Here is a 23,013-nt window from a genome sequence, read left to right on the forward strand (position 1 = left end):
TGCACAAATTGGAGAAGTCCAGTGGAAAGCATCAAAAATGGTCAGGGGACTGGGACACATGACTCCTGAGGAGAGGTTGAGGGAACTGGGTTTATTTAGTCTGCAGAAGAGAAGACTGAGGGGATATTTAATAGCAGCCTTTAATTGTCTGAAGGGTGGTTCCAAAGAGGATGGAGATGGACTGTTCTTAATAGCAACAGATGACAAAACAAGGAGCAACAGTCTTAAGTTGCAGCAAGAGAGGTTTAGGTTGAATATGAAGAAAAACTCTCTCACTAGGATGGGGCTGGAGGTTTTTAAGACATGGTTAGAAAAGTCTTGACTGGGCTGATTTAGTTTGGGATGGTTGTGCTTTGAGCAGGGGGTTGGACTAGATGACATCCTGAGGTCCTTTCCAACCCTAATTTTCTATGATTCTGTGACTCTAAAGAGAGTGTTAATGTTACAGATACCTGTGCTAATTTGACAACAGTGGCTGTCCTGAGACTTTATTAATTTCCTCCATGTGGACAGTGTTCAAAGCAAGTGAGATTTTGAAAAGAGCAAGCAATTGCTTGCAGTCCCTGATTCTGTCCTTTCAGTATTGTAACATTAGGTAACAGCTGAGATGCAAATAGAAAATGTTCATCTCTATATTTTTCATTTCTGGCAGACACAGGCAAAGGGAAAAATATTAGAGGTGGGGATGGAGGGATCAAGCTTTGATGTTTAAAAATATGAGCCAAAACCATGAGTGGGTCAGCTCCAATTCTCCCAGGCCCCACTGGTCTTCAAAGGGTGTGTCTACATGTGCTGCTATGGTGCCGTTGTTGCTGCACTGTCATTTAGTACTTCCTTTTGAAAGTACTAAAAGACGGTACAGTAACAGCCCATACTACATCATATGCACAGTGCACAGTTATTTTTAGGCACTATGTCATTGTAGTGACACACTATAATGAGGGAACATGTCACTATGGTGACATAGCTACAGTGTCACAGTTTTTGCTCAAGGGTGCTGTCGCCCTAGTGTGTCATATGTACACATGCCAAAGGGGACTTGATAATACAGACAGCCTTTCTTATTCTACTTCCTAGAGGAAAGAAACCCACAAAGGCATGAGAAGAGGAACAGCAGAAGACTAAGGCGACTTATGCAAAAAAAGGGTGGTATAATTCAGCCTGTCTACCTAAAACTCAATCATAATATTCCCTGCCAGGAAAAAGTTTATGATATATAAGTGGGTTGAGATCTTAGAAAACTAATCCTCTTAGCTCTGATTACATTTTTCCATAATTGTTAAGTACTTTTATTTTTTTCTCCATGCTTTTAATGTCTTAGAAGTTTGATGCTAAAGTCTTTCCTTTCTGCCATTCTCTTTACGCCTACATAGCTGTGTCTTGCATTTCTCATTTTTTGTTTATTATATATATTTTTTACTTACTCATTGTACAACAAAGAGGTACTGTGTTTATTTATAAAGCTAAAGTATGGATATGCTTCTTTTGATATGGGGAAACGGTTTTCATTCAGTCACACTGATCTATTTTTACTCCCTTTGTCTATAACTTCCTAGTACACTGGTGACCTTACACCTGCAACTGAGAAGAAAAAGATTAACAGAACTACAGTTAATCTTTGTATTGACTAGTTATGGAAAAAGCCAAAGGAAGTTCATGAACCAGAGGCCCTCCTTTAAAAGATGACCCAGGGAATGTGAATCAAGAGCACTCTAGAATTCAATTCTCTCACCTGAGTGAACAGACAGCTGCTGCCATTCCACATTGAACTGTCCAGCATTTTCTTAATTACCCAATCCTTTCAGGATGAAACACTTCAGTGGTGATAAAGAGGCACATTTTTAAAGCCCCAGTGGGAACTTTATTTTTTTTTTCCTCCCTCAAAAGATTTACTGTAGGTGTCTGCCTTCACTAGATTTTAAAATTTAAATACTTCCTCATTTATATTCATGAATTCCTATTTAAAAAAGAAACCCAACATTTCCCAGTCTTCATCACAAAGTTACCCCAGATAACTCATAAGTATAGGGAGAAAATGTGGTGATCTGTTCGTTTTGCACTCCTCACTTTTGTGATCTCTAATATAGAGTTATACAGACAGCTCATGCATTTGAAGCCATATTCTTATTTTCATAGTTTCATAATAGCTAGGGTCAGGAGGGACCTGAACAGATCATCTAGCCTGACCCCCTGCCACAGGCAGGAATGAATGCTGGGTTCACAAAATCCCAGACAGATGATCATTCAACCTCTTTCTGAATTTGCCTAAGGTAGGGGCGAGGACCACTTCCCTAGGAAGTTGATTCCAGATTCTGTCCACCGTAACTGTAAAATATTGCCTCCTGATCTCTAACCTAAACCTATTCTCCATCAGCTTATTACCATTGTTCCTTGTCACCTCAAGTGGTGCTGGGAAAAATAGGGATCTTCCTATTTGCTGCTAATCTCCCCTGATGAGTTTGTAGGCAGCCACCAGGTCCTCCCCTCAGCCTCCTCTTGCTAAGGCTGAACAGGTTCAGGTCCCTCAGTCTCTCCTCGTAGGGCTTGTCCTGCTGCCCTCTCACCAAATGGGTGGCCCTCTTCTGAACTCTCTCCAGGCTGGCCACATCCTTTTTAAAGTGCGGCGCCCAGTACTGGATGCAGTACTCCAATTGCGGCCTGACCAATGTCACATAAAGGGGGAGTATCATCTCTCTGGACCAGGTTGAGATGCACCCTTTGATGCATGACAAGGTATGGCTGGCTTTGCTGGTTGTGGTCTGGCATGGGCGGTTCATGTTCATCTTGGAGTCAATAATGACACCAAGATCCCTTTCCGCTTCTGTGCTTGCAAGAGGGAAACTCCCCAGCCTGTATGTATGCTGTGGATTCCTTCTCCCAAGGTGCAGCACCCTGCATTTGTCTACATTGAACCCCATCCTATTCTCATCTGCCCACTTTTGTAGTCTGTCTATATCTAGTTGCAGCCTCTCTCCCTTCAAGTGTGCCCACCTCACCCCACATCTTAGTGTCATCAGTAAGCTTGGACAATGTGCTTTCAACCCCCTTATCCAAGTCTCTGATGAAGATGTTAAACAGTGCGGGCCCAAGGACTGAGCCCTGGGGGAACCCTGCTGCTAACATCTCACCAGGTCAAGTACAACCCATCCACCACTACTCTCTGGGTGCACCCCATCAGCCAGTTTTTTACCTATCCAACTGTGTAAGCATCAATGCCACAGTTGCTTAATTTATTAATGAGAATGAGGTGAGAGACAGTGTCAAAGGCCTTCTTGAAGTCTAGAAAGACTATGTCCATGGTGACACTATCATCCAAGGATTTAGTTACCTGGTCATAAAAGGCAATCAGGTTGCTCAGGCAGGACCTGCTTTTGATGAACCCATGCTGGTTACCCCTGAGCATGATCTCCCCTGCTGGCCCCCCACAGATGTGCTCCTTGATGATTTTCTTCAAGATCTTCCTGAGAACCGAGGTGAGGCTTACGGGCCTATAGTTACTTGGGTCCTCCTTCCTCCCTTTCTTAAAAATGGGGACCACATTAGCTTGGGAAGCAGCCTTTCAGCTTCTCTTCTCATTTATCTCTGATCAAAGAGCATGTGCCTAAACTGGAAATATTCCAGCAGATACTCCAAGTTCTGTAATGGCATGAAACTTTCTAGGAATAATTGAGACAGAGGGCATGAAGAAGACTCTAAGAGAAGAACCAAACCTAGACCCTAGCAAAATAGGACTAGAAGGGAACTCTGGTATATAAAACTAAGCTCCATACAGTAAGAGGCAACCTCAGAAAAGAAGTTAAGTTCAAAAGAATTCACAAACACAGATCTCAAAACATCCCCAGGACCCTGTCACAGATTAGGATTTTAGAATAAAAAGCAACAAATAACCTCCCCTTCTCCCCACCCAGTAAGACAACAGAGGCCTAAAAAATTACAGGGCACACCTATATCTGCAATTAATGTGCCTCAATAAACTACTTCCTGGGCACAGCATCTCCATGTGTGGCCAAGACCACAATGATTTGAGTCAGGGCAGAGCAGTCCTAGGCTGGCACAGGGCCCAGGGGTCAGCCCTGGGCTCTGGATGGCAGTGTCAGGCAGTGGAGGGGCTGGCTGGGTCATGAGGGTGCTACACTGAAGGACCAAGTGGCAGACAGCCCTCACACTGTGGTACCCTCATGACCCAGCCAGAGTCTACATGCACAGTTGAGTGCACATAATTATTCTGCTGTAGGATAGTGCTTGTCTCCAACAGTACTATCCTGCAGCAGAGTTAAGTAGTTTACTGTGCCCTAATATGGGTACATGTGTAGACTGTGATGCTTTACTGCTGAGTTAATTAGTCAACTCTGCAGCAAAGCGTGTGTGTACATGCACCCACAGTGTACTACAAGAAGAGAGCAGGAGGCGGCAAGGGAGCCACCAGTGACATTGGCCCCTGCAATCAGAGGGAATTTGTAAGGGATGTGAATCACTATTAGGAATTGTTGTTGTATTTCACTGATTCTAACCCAGGGTATTACAGCATCCTGGAATGTCTTGAGATCCTTTTAAGGATACAACAGCCTGCCATATATGCAAACACTTGCATGAGATTCAAAGGATAAAAAGAGATTTCAAATAGGAACCTATATTGTCAAAACGATTTTGACTGCTTGTGGTTTTTCTGAATTATTTGCAAAACAAAAACATCTCTATTCTTTTTCCATAGTCAAGAAAGGAGTAAAAGCTAATAGCTAAAGTTTTCCAAAGGGTGCCTTGAGGACATAGGTAAGTTACAGAGGGTCCAAGAGCAAACAACAAAAATGATAAAATCTGGGAAGCAGGTCATACTAGAAGAAGCTGAAGGAAATAGGCATGTTCAATTTTCAGAAAAGCACTTAAGGGACATGATAGCAGTTTTCAAATAACTGAAGGGCTGTTGTAGAGATGGTGGAAAACACTGTTTTTTCTCTTGGAGCAGAGAGAGACATGAACCAATGGCTAGAAGTTGCAGCAAAGTAGGTTTAGATTTGATATCAGGACGAACTTCTTGACTGTTAGAATAGAAAGACAGGGGTATAGACTCTGCCTAGGAAAGTTGTGGACTGTCCATCACTGGAAGTGTTCAAGAAGAAGTTAGACAGGCATTGGTCCAGGATGATTTAGGAGTAGATATGTCTTTGCTTTCTTATAGTAGTTCCCATAATTATGGACCTTTCTAGTTGCCACATAGAGCTGGGAGGGGGTTTTTTTAAGTCTTTTTTAAACTCTTCCTTTTACCCACTGGGTGTTGACTATAGTCAAGACTGGGGATTGTGACTGGGGTGTGCTTGTGCTCCTGATGGAACTTAAACCTGGAAGTTCCTGGCTAGAAAGTCTTGTCCCTCCGGTCAGGATCAGGCTAATTGCCATATTTGGAGTCAGGGAGGAATTTTACCCCATGGTCAAATTGATATAGACTGTGGAGGGGTTTGCCTTTGTCTGTAGTTGGGGAGGGGGAGGAGGGGATGGCCATCTTCTTTGGATCTCTCAAGTGACAACCTTACAGCATCAGAACTTCAGCTGCTTTTGTCCCTCTGCTTTGTTGTGGTATGTTATATCTTGTGGTTGTGTCAGGGTTGATTGTGTAGTTTTTCTAATAGGTTAGACAATGGATTTACATATGATGGGTTGGATAGGAATAATCCTGCTTCTGGCAGTGAGCTGGACTAGATGACCTCTAGGGCTAAGTACAGACATTTAAGAAGCCTGAGGCAGAAGTGTTTTAAATTTTGAGCCTTACCCTAAGCACCCAAGGTTGAGTCAGGAGCAAGCAGAACACACCTTAACCATTGTGGACCTGATGCAACAGTGACTCATCATGGCATGCACCCCCATGGCTACAAGCCATCAGCCAGCCATTGCATGCATGCACTTCAACTGTGCTCTGTGCCCATCAATTGTATGTATTTGTATGTCAGATGCCTGGGTTGTGTGTGTGTGTGTGTGTGTGTGTGTGTGTGTGTGTGTGTGTGTGTGTGTGTGTGTGTGTGTGTGTGTGTGTGTGTGTGTGTGTGTGTGATGTCTATATTTACCCCCCACCTCCCACTGATACTGGTGACCCCAGCAGGCTGTCCAGATCTATGAAGCCCTAGCTGAGCAGCTCCTCATCTGCATAGACTGGAGCCCTTCCCAGATTTCTAGGACTGGAGGGTTTCAAGTACCCCTGCCCTGGTACTGGGCCATGGGTCTCCAGGGCTAGGCTCCTCTGGCCCTGTGTCATGGGTACTGCTGCCCACAACCCAGGCTGCCCAGGCACTGTTCCCCTTCTCCTCTCCCTCCCCAATCTCTCCACAAATTCTCAGAACACAATTCCGACTTGATGCAGCAGTGCCTATATGACCTCCACATCTCTCTGAATTGTAGAAATCTATAGCTACCAAAACTACTACTTATACCCAATAGTTTAGTACAGGTGCCAGAAACAACACTTTGTACTATTAGAATGCCTTTCAGCCACAGATTGTAACAATCTTTGGAAACAGTACTGAAGTAAACCTCTTCACACTCCTTTGAGGTCATATTTTTAAATATTTTTCAAGGTATCCATGAAACAGTGTAGTCCAGTATCTAGATCTTTTGAATACTAAAATGTTTTTTTTAATAACGAATTTATCCTTTAGTGTATGCTACCCTCTCAGCTGAACCTTCTTTATGTATAGCCTTTTGAGTTACTGAAATGTGCATTGCCTTCTTTTAATAAACTTGGATAGCTTTATACTAACTTCTATCTGAATATCCTATAAAATCTGATAATAATCCATGTCTTATGTTGTGGAAAGCAAACAAGTAAAGCTGCTCCAAAGTATAGTCTGATAAGATGGAAAACCATCTCCACCATGCACGTGGAAAGCAGTTTGTCAAGATTTTACTTTCTTATTTGAATAATAGACTTGCTTTAGTTACAGAATTAATATCTACAAGAAAAAATAATTTGACCTACCTTTTTAGTCATCATAAATTCAGGAAATGAACTGTTCTTATTCTTGTTAGCTTTATTAAACCTCAGTTATGCTACTAGTACAGTATAATTAATAGTAAGTTTAATAGAGTTGTAACTGGTATTGCTTTTAAACTGACCTGCTAATTAGCAATTTATGAATTATTGATCCTATCTCAATCTAACATTTAATATATTAAGGAGCAATTGTCCAAAGCTGCCAGGCTGTGAGTTGTATATTGTTACCCCTCTGATAACTGTTATAACATTGTATATTATTTTAGCGTCAGCTTTATAATAAGAAAAGTGAAGGAGTATCAACTCATTCTGCAATTTGTGAAACAAAGGAAGTCATGCAGAAACTGAATTATATGGATTGAATTTTGTTGCCTCTTTTACTGTTAAGAAATTGCCTGCTAGAAATGAGTAAAACATTTTGATGTGGAATTGCATCATTCTGAAAAAGAAGATTTTATTACAGTTGTAATAAATAGCTTCATCATTTTTTGAGTGGTAGAGCTGGTATATTTTATGAAAGGAACAGACAGTGTACTTTGAGTTAAGAGAGGCAAGAGGTAAAATATTGTACAAGTTTCCAAAAGAAGAGAGGGGAAGAGGGAGAGCAGAAAGAGGGCAAAGATGAAATGAAAGCTGGCATAACAAACTTGGGTTTTATCTTTTAGGATCAGTAGCATTTTTTCACAGAAAGTAGATATTCCATTCTGGAAATGAAGGTGGAAATAATGTAATCATACCTATCCCAATCTTTTTTTAAACATGTTATGAGGCAACTCCTAAAATCCTTTCATGTTCTGACTGAAGAACATTCATCCAAATCACTTTCATGCTCCATTAGCGAAGCCTACCTGACCACTTTATTTGTTCTTCTCTCCTTTTCTTTATCTAATTAAGTCTGGGGCCTTGTGCACATTTGTTTGACTCCTTTTTTTATGCTACACTAAGGCTATTAAATTAATTAGTTTTATCTGCTGGCAACAAGTAGTAGAAAAAGAAGTGTAAAATTAAATAAACAAATATGCAGAAACAGATTAAGGAATATAGGAGGGTGGACAATAAGGAAAAAGATAACACTAGAACAGGCAGTACCTTTAATGAAAGGCTTATGCCTAATACAGCTAGGGTTAGCCATAAGTATGGTTAGTAAGTGTGTTTACAACAGCAATTCTCAACCAGGGTGCTGTGGTTTGTTAGCACTGTCAGCATTGTTAGATGTGCTAACATGAGTCACAAGATAAACCTAAGATTTCAAATAGGAATCCATAGAGTAAAAAATGTTCTGGCATGCTGTGGTCCTTCTGAGTTCTTTGCAATGGAAGACTTGTTCTATTAGTTTTCGATAGTGAAAAAAATGCTAATTAAATGGGTCTAAAAAGTTTGAGAACCCTTGATTTACAATGACACAAAGAACCTGAGCAACAGAATAGAGAACCTTAAAATTATTGGTGCAAGGTATGAAACCAGCTATTACAGTATAACAAAAGGACAGTAGAATTACAGTCAGGACAGAAACAGAGTCATTTAAAAGGTATGTGCTGTACAGGGTAGAACAGCAGAAAAGGCAGTGAAATAGAATTTGTATATTAATGGATATTGCTAACGTGTAAGGAATTAAGACTGGGTTCTTAATGAATTAATGTACTGATTGAAAATCAGAAATGTAAGGAATGTACTGATTGTTGCAGCGTATATGACTCAGAGGTCATGTTGCCACATGCGGGCATGTGCAGTTTGTGGCAAAACAAACTACACATGCAGAATGGCAAAATGTGCCCCACACTGCAAATTTTCAGCGCTGAGGCAAAATTTGCTAACAGGATTTCATGTGCCAGAACAAATGGAGGCTTGGCCCTTCAGTGGTATGTTCTGGTTACCAACAACAGCATCTCTGCTGCTCTGCTTGTGCCCTGACTGTTCCAGGATGCCGGAAGCTGCAGGGAGCTGGGCAAGGGCATTTTGTCCCAAAGCGAGAGAGTATGTCTTGCAACAAAGTGCACATGCAGGGTCATGTGCTGAGGGACAAAGTAGCAGCATAAATTTGTGCTTCTACTATTTGTGCTTCTGCAAGTGCATGCCCTTGCTTGTCTGGATGTGGCCAGAGGGTGTACCCACATGTGCAGCTAATTAGTCTACTTTGCAGTAAAGTGCAATTGTAGATGCACCACCCAGAAAGACCTAAGGGAGGGTACAATGGTATCCAAAATCCTATGTTCCTCCCAACTATATAGTTGTCCCAATAAAATATATCACCCATAAAAAGCCCTGCCTTTACTCATCCACCTTTTGCTAAAAAACTGGAATAGTCCAAAATAGTTAATAATATCAGTGATAGTGGCAGTTTTACTAAGTGGAATATAGACTGAAACATAAACCTTACAATGAAGTCTAATAACTCCTGTTTGCTGTTATTGTGAACATTCCTCAAAGATCACCCATGCCCAAAGTCGCTGGTGACTGCAGTATGTTTCTGCTTATAGAAAAAAGATCAGAAAGAAACCAAAACAGTTCCTGAATATGACATTGTATTAAGAAAACTAATATAAAGAACACTGACAGTTTGAAAAGAGTTTAAATGTTATGATAAAAGAACTGTTAGTATATGGTAGGCAAAAAGCAGCAAGAACAAACAAGTTATTTTTTGAGGCTGGTTTGACCCTAGAAACATTTGCTGGAGTGTTTCAGTGGAAACCACTATTAAAAGTGTCAACAGTTGCAGCAATATCATGAAATCTGGGAGTCAAGCAGCATGGGCCAGATACAGAGCACTCTAAAACTGTGTTCTCTGACTGTGTGGAAAAGTCAAACAATGCATATGACTACTAGTTCAAGGACAGATCTTGTAGAAAAAGAATTTGAGCCACAGCAATCAAATGTGTGTGTGGGTGTATAGCCACCACTTTACCAGTGCAATGCTAGACAATGTCATATTCATCAGTTTGCACATGACAATACGGAATCCATGGAAAATATTGTAGTTTAATACAGCAGACTAATTTACAAAAGAAAGGTGGTAAAAACATTTTAAATGGAGACTGATAGAGATGCTATGGAAAGTGTGGCCTCTTTTCTAAAATCAAGTGTCTCAGAGCACTCCAAGGCTATCTGCTTTCACTGTGAGGAAAAGTCTGACAAAGTGCATGGTTGTTAGTTCAAGAACAAATCCTGTAGAGAAAGGAATTGGGGCACAACAATCAGTATAGCCAGTAGCTGAAGAAAAGAGCCTGAACAGACTGAGTGACAGAGAAAGGTTCATGGAAAAACTGACTGTTCCTACTCTCAATATTTCCTAAGTTCTTTTCCTGAAATAAACCTACAGTTAAAACCAAAACAAAATAAAAGCAAGCAACCTCTCCCCCCCGCCAAAAAAAATCAACATCAAAAGATGTTTTTCTAACAAAATTTAGAAGTAATTTTATTTTTAAAAGAAAGGTACCATTTTTTTAACTGCCTGATCTTGGTAGACTTCTACAAGAAAGTCAAGTGTATATGTGTAGTGGAATTCTAGGACCACTTACAAGTCCTATGTTTTAATGATGGAAAGATTTGCAGTAAACATAAGGGCTAAGACAGTCAGAAAACCTGAGACTGAATTGATTTAATCTTTGCAAGTTAGTCTCAGTTACACAGAGTGAACCAATAAGTAAGTTGACACGCACTCACTTTTGACTCTGGCAATGAGGGGGAGGTTTGTGGGGAAGGCACAAAACACCCTGGTCTTGGGGTGGAGACAGAGATGCAGCTTCTAGGTGTAACTCAGAACAATTTTTGCACAACGTTCTGGGATACAAAGTTATCCCAGACCAAACAGAAGTTTACTGTTGGTTCCGGGGATCTGGTGCGGTGGGGGGAGGCAGGGGATGGGGACGACGGGATAGAGATGGGGAGAAGCATCTAACTGGGGCTGGGAGCCTACAGCCAGCTGCCCATAGCAATGACCAGGCTCTGTGCCAGTGCTGGCTGTTTTCCAAATGGGAAGGGGGAAAGACATCAGAGAGAGCTTTTTCTTGGGGCTCCCCTGTTGGTGCTAAAAGGTGGTGTGGGTGAATTGCAGTCCCTCACCGGGGGGGGGGGCAATACACACACCCCACCCTCCATAGGGGTTGAAAAAACCCCAGACTTTCCCACCCTCCAATTCTGAAAACAGCAACAGGCTGGGAGCTCCGCAGACGCAAGTTACAGAAGACACTACTTTTTGAAATGTCTTTATCTGATACCTCATGCAATGAGGGGTCAGCTTTTTACCTGACTGGCCACTTGTGATGCTTTTTCAGGCATGAACTTGTGTTTTGTCACAGCTATAAATTGCTTTCTGTGGCCATATCAGGTGAAAATGTCACTTCTGTCTGCACCCTTGGATCTGGAGGGGATTTAGGACAGACATTTAATAAACCTATTTAACTTAAATCAGTTAAGTCAGATACTACATCCATCCGGGTTTATCTTAAACCAGTTTTGGCCATTTTTAAAAGTGTTTATGCATAGTGAACTTCTGCTGTGTTGCAGATTTGAACCAGTTCCTGGTCGCTTATACTGGTTTATATATAATTTCTGCCTCTAGCCAAGGAGACATATATCAGGAAAGTGTAATACTATGCTGCTCAAACCTGCAACCCTTCCACATACAAACCAATGAGAAACTCTACTTGCAGAATGTTTAAATGATCTTTGGAATACAAAGCAGTGTGTTGATATAGCAGCAAACATTTAATATTTTCAATAAGGCAGGATTTATTTTTGGGGTCAGGTTCTTTACCTTGTTCCAACTTGTGTTCATCTGAGAGTGCACAGGGCAATGTTTTCCAAATGTTTAATACTTGAGGAACACTTTTGTTGTGAATTAAAATTGGCAGTACCTTTCACTCACCAGTCTGTGGGACTGGATCCAGTCCATGGCCCCAGTTCAGCCCATTTTTCGTGGCACAGTTCTGCTGCTGCTGTGGCACACAGCAATACCATGGGTATCACTAGCCTACGGGGTGATGAACATTGTAGAATCCTCAGCAATCACTGAAAATTACAGCACACTGCTGTAATTTGTAGTGAGATAATTTAGGATTTGGTTAGTCTCTGTGCATGTATACAAGACACTTTACTGTCCGTTAGACTAATCTAATCCACATTAAAGTGTCACCATCTACACATACATATTAATACACATTAGTCTAATGTGCCACTTGCTACTACTAATATATACATGTACTAGGAAAATGGTGCATTAACTAATGCACCAAAGCATATGTGTAGATCCTGACTGGAAGCAGTTTGCTCCTGGGCAGCCCAGGCAGCAGGGAGATACTGCTGTACAGGCCAGCCCCATACTCCCCGCCAGCCTGGGGATGGCACCCAGTGGAGCCTAGAGCTCCCTCTGGATGCTGCAGTGGGGCAGAGCAGGGCAGGAACAGCCCTAGACTGAACTGCTCCCGATAGAAGCAAATTTGCTCCCAACAAGCACACATTCAGTTGCATGCTCAGGTGCAGTTTAATGCACCTGAATTTTCTGCAAAGAAAATTCAGGTGCATTAACTTCATGTGTAGATGTGCCCTCTGTCGCACAAGTTTTCAGAGAACCTATTCTCTAATTTCTTCAATATACTGTCACTTCATACTTATTCTACTCTCTACACCAGGCAAACTCATGTTGTGAATACACAAGGAAGTGAAGCAGTGCAATAATTTAGCATTTTTAAGGGACTCATCATTGCAGATTTTAGGCCTGATATAGCATCTAATACCACTTTCTGACAAACCTGAATTATTTATTGGGAATATGCTTCTGCAGTCTGCACTACCTGGATGAAATCCTGTGTAAGCATGTGGAGTTCTGTTGAAGTCAATAGAGTTCACCTTCATGGTATAGCTTGAAGGACTGGTGCATCTGTTCTGTACATTTGTACCTGGATTCCATCATGTGAGCATCTGTCAGTTTTCATTTAAAATGTCCAAATTCAGCAATACTTTTGTTTATAATTAAATGATTCCCTCCCCCCTCCACTGGTAAACTTCAGCAAATGTCTCAAGGTAGCACCTCCTGCATAGGTTTGCAGGGCACAGTATTGCTTGCATCTCCAAAATTTTTGCCATATGCATGAAACATATGGCATAGTTTTATAAGTGGGTTAAGTATTAGGAACCTTTCAAATTTTCATAGAGAATGATTAGGGGAGAGGTAGCTTAATTCTTACAAGCAACTCCTTACATAAATGTTGTTAACTCAAGAAAATAGTCATTTATGCCCATTTTAGGGTGGGGGAGGGTTTAAAACAAACAGGAAAAATGAAGTAAGTACACAAATCTTGGCTAATTTGGGGACTAATGTTGTCCCTGTGGCTAATCTAGGTATAATGTAAGGAATTTTATATTCATGCCCATTTCCTAGCATTTTATATTTGTTGGCCTATTTTACATTTAAAAACCCATAATTGTTGTTTTTAAACAGTAAAATAAAATCCTAAAAGGAAATTTTAAAAAGAGACAAATTATAACTTTTAAGCCAAATAAAAAAAATGCCATTACATTAGAGGCTACACATGCATAGAAGATGAGTGACTGAAGCAAACCCCTGAAGGTAAAATGAATGTGAGACGACTTTAGGGAGAAAATCTCTGAGGGACTGCTAGCTCAGCCATTGAATCAGTTCATAATTTACAGGTCTAGAAGATTCATTATAGAACTGAGAATTCTATAAGAGCTGCACTACAAAGAACTTCCATGTAGTAACTGCAGCTACAATCCTAGACCCTACATAGTGCATTGGCACACAAATAAGTGTCTTGGGGCAAAGGATACCAAAGTTGGTAGCAAACCATGAGCATATTCTTACTACCTGGCAAAGGAAAACTAGCCCACAACATCTTTTCACTGAAAAAAAAGGATAAGCTAGCTTCTACTTACTGCAGAGTAAGATAATGCAGTTCCTGAAGAGCAGTTGAAACACAGCAAAGTGGAAATTCAGCTTGTGGAAATTTTTCTGTGTGACTATATGGGAGATATTATCAGAGGTGTTACATAGAGCAAATAATCAGGAGTTGGCAAATAACAGAGTGCTAGGCAATAGGCCTGTGTGCATAGGAAAGTAATTGATTCGGCTTCAGATTTGGCCAATTCAGAGGACAGTGATTTGATTCAGAGATTCAGATCACTGCCTTGAATCAATTCAGCTGACTCAGCTTTGGAAGATTCAGCATTGATTCAGAGATTCAACCATAGACTATGATGGGGAATCACTAAAATACCTATAACTTTGTTATTTTTTGACTGTTTCAGATAAAAATTGCAGGAATGGTAGTCCCCTCTGAGGGCATAAAGACTGCCAAGTTTCAAGGAGATAGTGCAGGGGTTTCTGGGAAGCTGCACCTAAAACTTCTGAATGTGAAACTTGTAGCAAGTGTGTGTTAAGGAAGATTTGGATAAAAACATCAGGGATGCTAGCCCCTTCTCAGGGCATGAGGCCTGCCAAGTTTCAAGCAGATAGGTGCAGGGGTTTCACTGCCAGGAAAAATACAGCTTTCTTCTTAAAAAGTGTGGGGGAAAAAAAGAAGAATAAATATAAATTGAAGGACATGGATTAGATAGGGATAAATAGAGGGATTCTAGTTAGTAAGCTATATCTAATCCTTTCCAAGAACAGAAAATAGCAGGAGACTGCAGGTAGGAAGCCAAGCCAGTCCAGTACCTTTCAGATGCTGTTGCTCAGGCAGAAACAGCTCGCAAAAGGGACAGAAAGGCTGCAGACAGAGGCTTATATGCTGTTTCTATGTCCCTCCTCCAGAGCACTGTGATTGGAAGGGGACTCAGGGAAAGATCACAGTTACTGGCCAGCTAGTGATGTCAGTCTTCCCCCCCCCACTCCCCCTCCCTCTTCTCAGTTTCTGTTCCCCTGAAAGACTGCCTTCCAAATCTCTGAATCTTGTCTGAATCAATTGGGAAGCTCTAAATCAATTTGGAGGGGGTTTTTTTATTCTCTCAATTTGATTCAGATTCGGTGATTTGGCCTCCGAATCAGGCCAAATCTCCTCCGAATCAAATTGTGGACAAAGCTTCACACATCCCTACTAGGCAAGTTTGTCCAGTTCCAGAGTGCTTTACCACTCATATTAAGTGGATCTTAGATTTCAATAGGTAGCCTCCTTGGAGTCTGGAAGATGAATGGTGATAGTGTCATGGAAGTGCCTGAACACACTTTCTGTATAGGAAAATGAGGAAGGAGAACAGTGTCTCTGCATGCAGACCCATATTATTTAAACAAGAATTGTAGTTTGCTGGTTCTTAGTGTGCCTGGGAGCTGTGCTTTGCACATAAGGAGCCTTTTAACATGAAGATTTCATTATCAAAGTTAAATCATTGTAACATCTCACCTCTTGAAATGTGATTTCTTTTTCTAAAAAGTTCTTTTTTCAGATCATTAAACAAAATTGTCTGCACTGGGTAAGCATTGCCTAAGTGTAATTTGCTGCCATTCAGGCACAGGTTGCAAAATCATAGTTGCTTGTTCAGTCATGGAAATGGTACTTTCAGCCACCAGAAAAGAAATTGTTAGTGATTCTACAGTGAATGTTAGAAGGCAAAAAAATGTTTTTAGTTCACTTATAAGTATTATTTAATATAATTATTGGCTTCTCACCTAAAAAAGACAATGCTTATTTTAGAATTTTGACCAACCAAGAAGGCTGCTTAATAGTAAGAAACAATGCTCAAGAGTGGTACTCTGAACTCCATGTAATTACATCAACAACAGTGATTTTGGCAATGCAATTTGAACTCTTCTAGCTTTTTCTTTCCTTTAAAACCCATTCATTATTGCTTTTTCCTCTTTAAATTCCAGATTCCTGTTCAGTTGCTTTTACAAGTTGGTAATTGTGTGTTTCAGTACTTTCTCTGGGATCTTAATGTAATCCTATCTTGTCCTACTCATGCACATTTTTTGATTAAAAAGTTTTTACAGGACTTAAAGCATTCTGCCAGAATTGTCTGAACTTCAGAAAAGGCTGGACTGGTGTCTTCACAGCTGTTTTCTCTCAAGGGATCTTAAACCATAAGATGGTTTCAAGTTATCATTGCACAATAAAGAACTTGGAAGTATAAGGACTTTGAAATGAATTGGCATATAATATGTAATCTGTTAGAGACAGGCGAGAAACAAAACACAAACTGCACTTTGCCAAATACTAGAAAAGAATTATATAAACTCAAGCACTAAGGATACTCAGAGATACTGTAGTAAATGATGTGGTGAATCAGCTAGTTGCATGCTTCCTCTTGAATCAATCATGTCCCAGTATACCAACATGGTGTTAGGAGCATTGTGCTGCTGGAGGTAGCAGAGGCAGTAAGGGTGAAAAAATACCACAGTTTCTTTACAAAAAATAGAAAAATCCCACTAACTTCATGGAACCAAAAATGCAAGTTTCAACTACCTGTCATAATTAAATACCCCATAGCACTTTTATCTTACTGTAAAATTCCCTTTGGGTAGTTGTGTTCTGCCTGCCTATACCCTACAATTTGGCTGGGACACCAGATCCTGAATTTAGTTAGCATTTGAGTATATGTAGATGTATAGATGCATGTGTGGGACATATAATACCTTCAAATAAACATCATAGATAACATATATATGAATACATTTGTTTTTCTTACATGAGAAATTTTCTGTGTATGTATGTGTCTCTGTGTTTATGGTTGTATGGAATTATATTATGTAAGACAACTGTTATTCCTGATAATAAAAGGTATAAACTGAACTGATATTATCAGCTCCCTACCACATAAAACTAAGGTTAATCTCTACAATCATTAAAAAAAAGAACAACAAATATCTGTAAATGTCATGTGTACTTACATTTTTGTATATAAATACTAATTTAGCTCATGACTATTTTTTCTTGTACCAAGCTAACATACATATTTTGTGATGTAATTCTGGTCCAAACTTTGCTTGGAAAGCACTTCTATAAATTCAACAATCAATACTTTACCTGTGAGAATGTCAACTACTGTGAGATAAATCCATAAATTAGGACCTCTGGGTAAATTGTAATAACAATTATTCCAACAACGTCACTCATTTATAAAAGCCGACCCCAGCATCCCAGCTCTTAAAAAAAAACAAAAAAACCCCAAAAGCCCCACACTCACTGGATACACCAGCAGCCATTGCGGCTGTTGGGGTTTCATGGCAGAGCCTCCCCTCACACTGTGCAGGGAAGTGTGGGGCAGCGAGGATTGTCCCCCCACCTGGTAGGATCCGGTGAGTGTGGGGCTTTACTTATTTTTTTAAGGTGCCGGGATGCTGAGGCCAAGCAGGGCAGCCATGGGGTGGGGGCTGGGAGAGTGGGTGAGGAATGGGGGCTTGTGGCAGAGCCCCCCATGCAGCATAGGAACAGTGGGGGGCAGCGGGAATGACTTCCCTATCTGGCAGGAGATGGTGAGTGCAGGACTTTTTTTTTTTTTTTTTTTTAAAGAGCCAGGACACTGGGGCTGTGTGGGGAAGCCATCAATGAGGTTGGGAGAGTGGGTGGGGGATGGAAACCGTTTGATTTGGAGATTTGGCTGATTTGGTGGCGGCTGAATATCCGAATCAGATTTGGCTGAATCAATTCGGGACAGTGATTCAAATCACTGAATTAAATCACTGTCTCCCAAATCAGCCAATACAAAGCAAATACTAGCCAGTTTGCATAGGCCTATTGTGCATACCTATTGACATTTAAAAAGAAAAATCCAGGGGCATATTTACATGAGCCCAATATCTAAGACTTAAGTCTTTATCCAGAAGAGCATTTTAAGTGAATTCTGGTGAATCTTAAGTTAATTTTCATTTTTTCCCCACCATGTTATATCACTTTGTAAATTAAATTAAATTAACAATGGAATTTGTATAATGCACATTTGCTGTAAATTCCTTCTCATGTCTTGAAACTTATGAAAATATTGAAAGTATCTATGATGCTAACTTATAGTAAGTAGGCATACATAAATGAAATAAAGTTCACAAATCAATAGGAATACTGTCCTGAAAATTAAGCTTATGTTGAAGAAATTTGCTTGATTAAGACGTAAATGAAATATCTACAGGCACAGAAGAAGTCATAGCAAGAATTAGAATAGGATATGCTTACCTCCACAACCATCCTTAGTCTACGACAACATTCTACATCCCTGAAAAGGTGCGGGGAGGTTGCAGAGTGCAGGAGCTGAAGGCTTAGTGGTACTTCAAAGACCTGTTTTGAGAAAACCACCTTCCTAAAGTTAATTTAATCTATCCATGAATGCTCAAATTCCCCATGTTTCTTGTAGGATTATACCTGTTGGTTGGACAGATTTCAGTTCATGAGCTAATGTAACCAGTTAAAATAAACACATAGTAATATGTACTAAAATACACTGTTGACTCATTTAAGAAATATTTATTCAGATTGAAAAATCCTTTAAAAATTTGGAACAAAAATCTATTATTTCTATGACAGAATATATATAAATATACATGGGAATCATGTACAAATTAAAATAAAATATCAGCTGCTCCTGAAATCAACAACAGCTGTAAGACATTTTACTAAATTCCATATCTGAGGAAAAGTTCAATTAATATTCCAATTCATGAATAATGGGATTTATTTTACTTTCAAAAGCACTACAACTTATTTTACTCAAAATGTTTTAAAAGAGAGATCACAAGAGCTTGAATGTTTACATATTATATTGGAGTTTGTTTTCTGTTTGTACATGTAATAATATAATATTTTCATAGCTATTGAAGTAGTTGGAGGAAAGTTGCTTTTTCTATTTTAAATACAATACAATTTCATTATAAATCCTGTTTTACAAGGGAATTAACTATGGCAGGCTGCTTTAATAAGCATGAGGCTGAACCTATGGGTCCTACTCATTTCAGTTACACAGCATGTAACTCATGTTCCCATTTACTTTGAATAATAAAGCTGCATAATCCAGCTCTTGGTTAGAGTACACAAGCGTGGTAGTCTCCCATCCAGATAATTACATGAAACTCAAATTACATTCCATTAACATGTTGGCTAGGCCATCACAGAGAATGGAGTGTATCCAACCAGAAAGGGTGGAGGAGTCCAAATGAACAACTTCAATTTATTCCAAGACAAAGAAATGCCAAGACACTAAAGCTACATTTTAAAGTGGCTTGCTTCCACCACTACATTAGGTTGTGTTCTCTGAAAGTGATATTTACACCTGCCAAGCATTTTTTAAAGAAAGATGGGGCATGAATGGGACACAATTATGTTATAACCGCCAAAATCTGAAGCTAGTAAGAGTGAAACAGTGAGAATGGAAAAAGGAAAAAAAAAAACATCAATCAGGGCATTCGGGGGTCAGGTGCAAAAATGATTGCATCTGAAGCATCCAGTTCAAGGTGATCAACATTTTTTGTTGCCTCAGTGTATTGCTTGTTCACCTCCATATTACAAAGAGCATTGAAATATAACAATTACATTTGAATCATGCTGAGTCCAGTTAGCTGCAACCACAAGAAAAACATGAAGTATAGGATTGGCTCTAGAGGAAAAATTTTGGAACAAGGTTGCATGGGACAGAGTTTGGATTGCAGTTTAGCTTGTGATATAGTTTCTGAATTGTCATTGAAGCCAAACTCCTGGAAGGGGGAAATATCTGAAAACAAAACAGGAATTGATCCATTTATTTATGTGAGTACACAGATTGATGACAAATGATGGCAGTTATACATGTGCTGTACGTCGGCAGAATTGGAACAAATGCAATTAATCGATTAATCGTCAAACGAGCTTTAGTCAAAATGCCCCAGCTGCTATTTAAAGCATGGAACACTGAATACACATGAGGCTGCAGGCATTGTGGTACTCTCAGACTCGCTCTAATTATAGCACCTCCCCCTCTACCCCAGAGTATGTGTAAAGATGCCCTGAATATCTATAGTGCAAATTGCAAGAGAGATTATGACCAAAAATCATCTCAGATAACCCTGGAAGGTAATGCAGTACTGCATAAAGATGTAATAGAGACCTAGTGATGGACATGTGTATATTTAGAATTCTCAGAGAGGTGTTCAGATACACTACAGTAAATCTGTTTGGAAAGTCATTGCCAACTGTGTGCCATTTAGTGCCATTTACCCTTCTACAAAAAAACTTTGTCATGTCATAAAGGTGCTGCGGAGTTTACACAAATGGTCTCTCTAAATGCTGTTCCCACTCTGGCAACTCATCTGACTTTATCTTCATTCTGGGCATGCATCCATCCACATCCATGGATCTTAATGTTCATTTTCTGTCCACTGTGACTGCAGTTGTCATATTTTTTTATGCTACACTCCTCTTGGAATCCCATACCTATATGCACTGCTTTCTGTAGGTTAAATATCTACCTTAAAATACTAACATCTACGATTATTTGGTGAATAATATCAAAGACAGCTTTGATTTTTCACTTGCAAACAAAATCCTGAGTAAGATAAATCTGGTTTTGTATAATCCAACTCTTTCAATATTAAGCTATTCTATCTCTAGTTTCCAAGAGTGGAATGCTGGCTCTGAAGTCAATAGGAAAGCCAACTGACTTCTATATGCCCAAGATATCACTAAAAGTCTCTGCTTCTATTTTAAGTATGTTTGTCAGCTCATTGGACAATAATACAGCTTTTATTTTGCTACAACTGCCATGAACAGAGGATGAACTTTATTTTCAGTAGGCATATCTACATGAGATGCTTACTGCGCATTAGCTTAATTGTGCACTAGTGTTTTACGGCAAAAACTATGCTAATAATTTATTGTGCAGTATTATTAGGCTAATGTGCAGTTCGCATCACTAAATATCCATGCACTGGCCCTCCAGAGGAAAAGTAACTCTAGGTACTGTGCCTTTAGTTAGTACTTTATTAAGGAAGTACTAACCTAAATGTGCTGTATCTAAAGCACATCAATGAACCTGTAGACATGCCCAGTATATACTTATCTCTCATTGCAACACCCCTAAACAGCAACTGTTTATAGAAAAGAAATGAAGATTAGTATACATTTTTCACCGCCTGCACAGAAACAGCTGTCAAAACAACAGTGGACAGAATTTAGCATAAAAAGAGCAATACATTTTTTTTCTAAGATTGGTTACTGGTGAATACAACAATACAGGATAACAAACAGTGTGAATAGTTGCTAAACTGGGATGTGAACTAAATTCATTAGAGTCAAGTTCAAGCCAAAATATCATTTGGTTAAAGTAACTTGTTGGGAGTTCTGGTATACCTGTTTTCGAAGAAGACTTCAATCTGAAAGGAAGTGGAGGGGCACCTCTTTGTTTTGGTATGGATGCTGAAGGCTACAAACAGACTGCAAGTAATAAACTGAATATTACACAGAGAGCAAGATGTTCCTAGACACGTGTTAACTAACAAGCACTGATACACACACACGCATGCATGCATGCACACATATACATACATGTATATGTATGCTTTTGATACTTAAAAACCTTTGCCCAAATCCCCTCAGAAAAGTTTATTCAGAAAACTTGATAACAATGTAAAGTTTTTTTCTATGATTTAAAAATGGATGAAGAAACAGAAAACAAAATATACAAATATAGAACCTTCTTTCAATCATAACAAAAGGTGTTTTGTTTTGCTTTGCCTTAAAAATCTGTACTAGATGTAGAGTGTTAAATATATGTATTATTTTGTATGTGGGCGAGCAGCAGCATGGCAAAAATATTACAGTTGTTACAATATTATTTAAATTATCAAAAAAACCCCAAAAAGCCTAGAGAAAAAATATGAGGAAATCCAGAAGGATATAAAACTAAGAGTGCAGACAAAAGTGCAGGTTCCCACTGTCATGAGAATGCTTTGCAGAAAGCCTTAGGAGTTACAAAAATCCCTTGGAACAAACAGAAGTTCACTGCTGGTTCCAGTAGGGAGGGGAATCTAGCTGCTGGCTGAAGAGGGAAACCTGTTTCAGCCTGTCCCTATTTCAGAATGGAAAGGGGGAAATGGAGAAGAGGGAGCTTATTCTAGAGATTTTCTAGCTAGCTCTGGGGTCTCCCACCTCAAGCCACCCCAAACTCCAGCAGGGGCTGAGATGCTGCCAGACCAAACTTCCTCTGCTCCCTTCTGACCTCCCAATCTGAAAACAGCTTGAGGCAGGAAGGTAGCACAGGCAGAAGTTATAGAAGATGCTATGTTTTCAGACATCTTCATTTGACCCTCATGCAATGAGGGGTCAGCTGTTCACTCAACTGGCCCTTTTTTAAGATGTCCTCAGCATGCACTTGTGTATGGTCATGGCTATAGACTTTTCTGTGGCCAGATTGGGCAAAAATTGTCACTTCTGCCTGTGCCCTAAATGAATGGCAGTAGAAATTAACTGTTGACCAATGTATGATAATGCTCAAGGAAGGAGGTGTGGGAAAAAAGTTGGAGCTGACTATGGGAAGCTTAAAAAGAGTCTGGCTTAAATTACAGTAAAATAAAAAAAAAAGTCAAAGTGATTTGATTTCAGGGTGCCGTTGGTTGAAAAAAATAATGAAAGACATTTCTATCTGAAAAGTTTTGTCATAATCAAAATATTTCATGCAAATGTGTCAACTTTGATAGAATTTGATAAGGGAAAAAGTCTAAACAGATTGTTTCAACGTTATAATTTCAGTTTGATAAAATAAAAACAAACGTGCCTTTGCGCTGCCATGAATTTTTTTATGGTGGTACAAAAGCCAAATGAATGGACATTATAAACCTTTGTTGCACCACAAATGCCCACATCTGTGATCATGACCATACCTAATAGTTTTTTATGCCACCTTTTCATGGCTTGCATCTGTTTTCTTATAGTGGGAGCATGTGGGCAGCCTGGAGCTATCTGCACATTTCAGCCACCCCAGGCAGCCACTTTTGGAACTTCACATGCTTGATCCTGCATTTACCAGAAATCTCTCTGCAGGGGGATTTCTGGGTCATACATACCATGCTGCTGAACTGCAACTCAGGTGTGTCTTTGCAAGCTGGGGAACCCTTGGTTCCCTGCTTA

Source organism: Gavialis gangeticus, unplaced genomic scaffold (assembly GCF_001723915.1).
Source record: "Gavialis gangeticus isolate Ggan-Ray unplaced genomic scaffold, GavGan_comp1, whole genome shotgun sequence".
NCBI lineage: Eukaryota > Metazoa > Chordata > Crocodylia > Gavialidae > Gavialis > Gavialis gangeticus.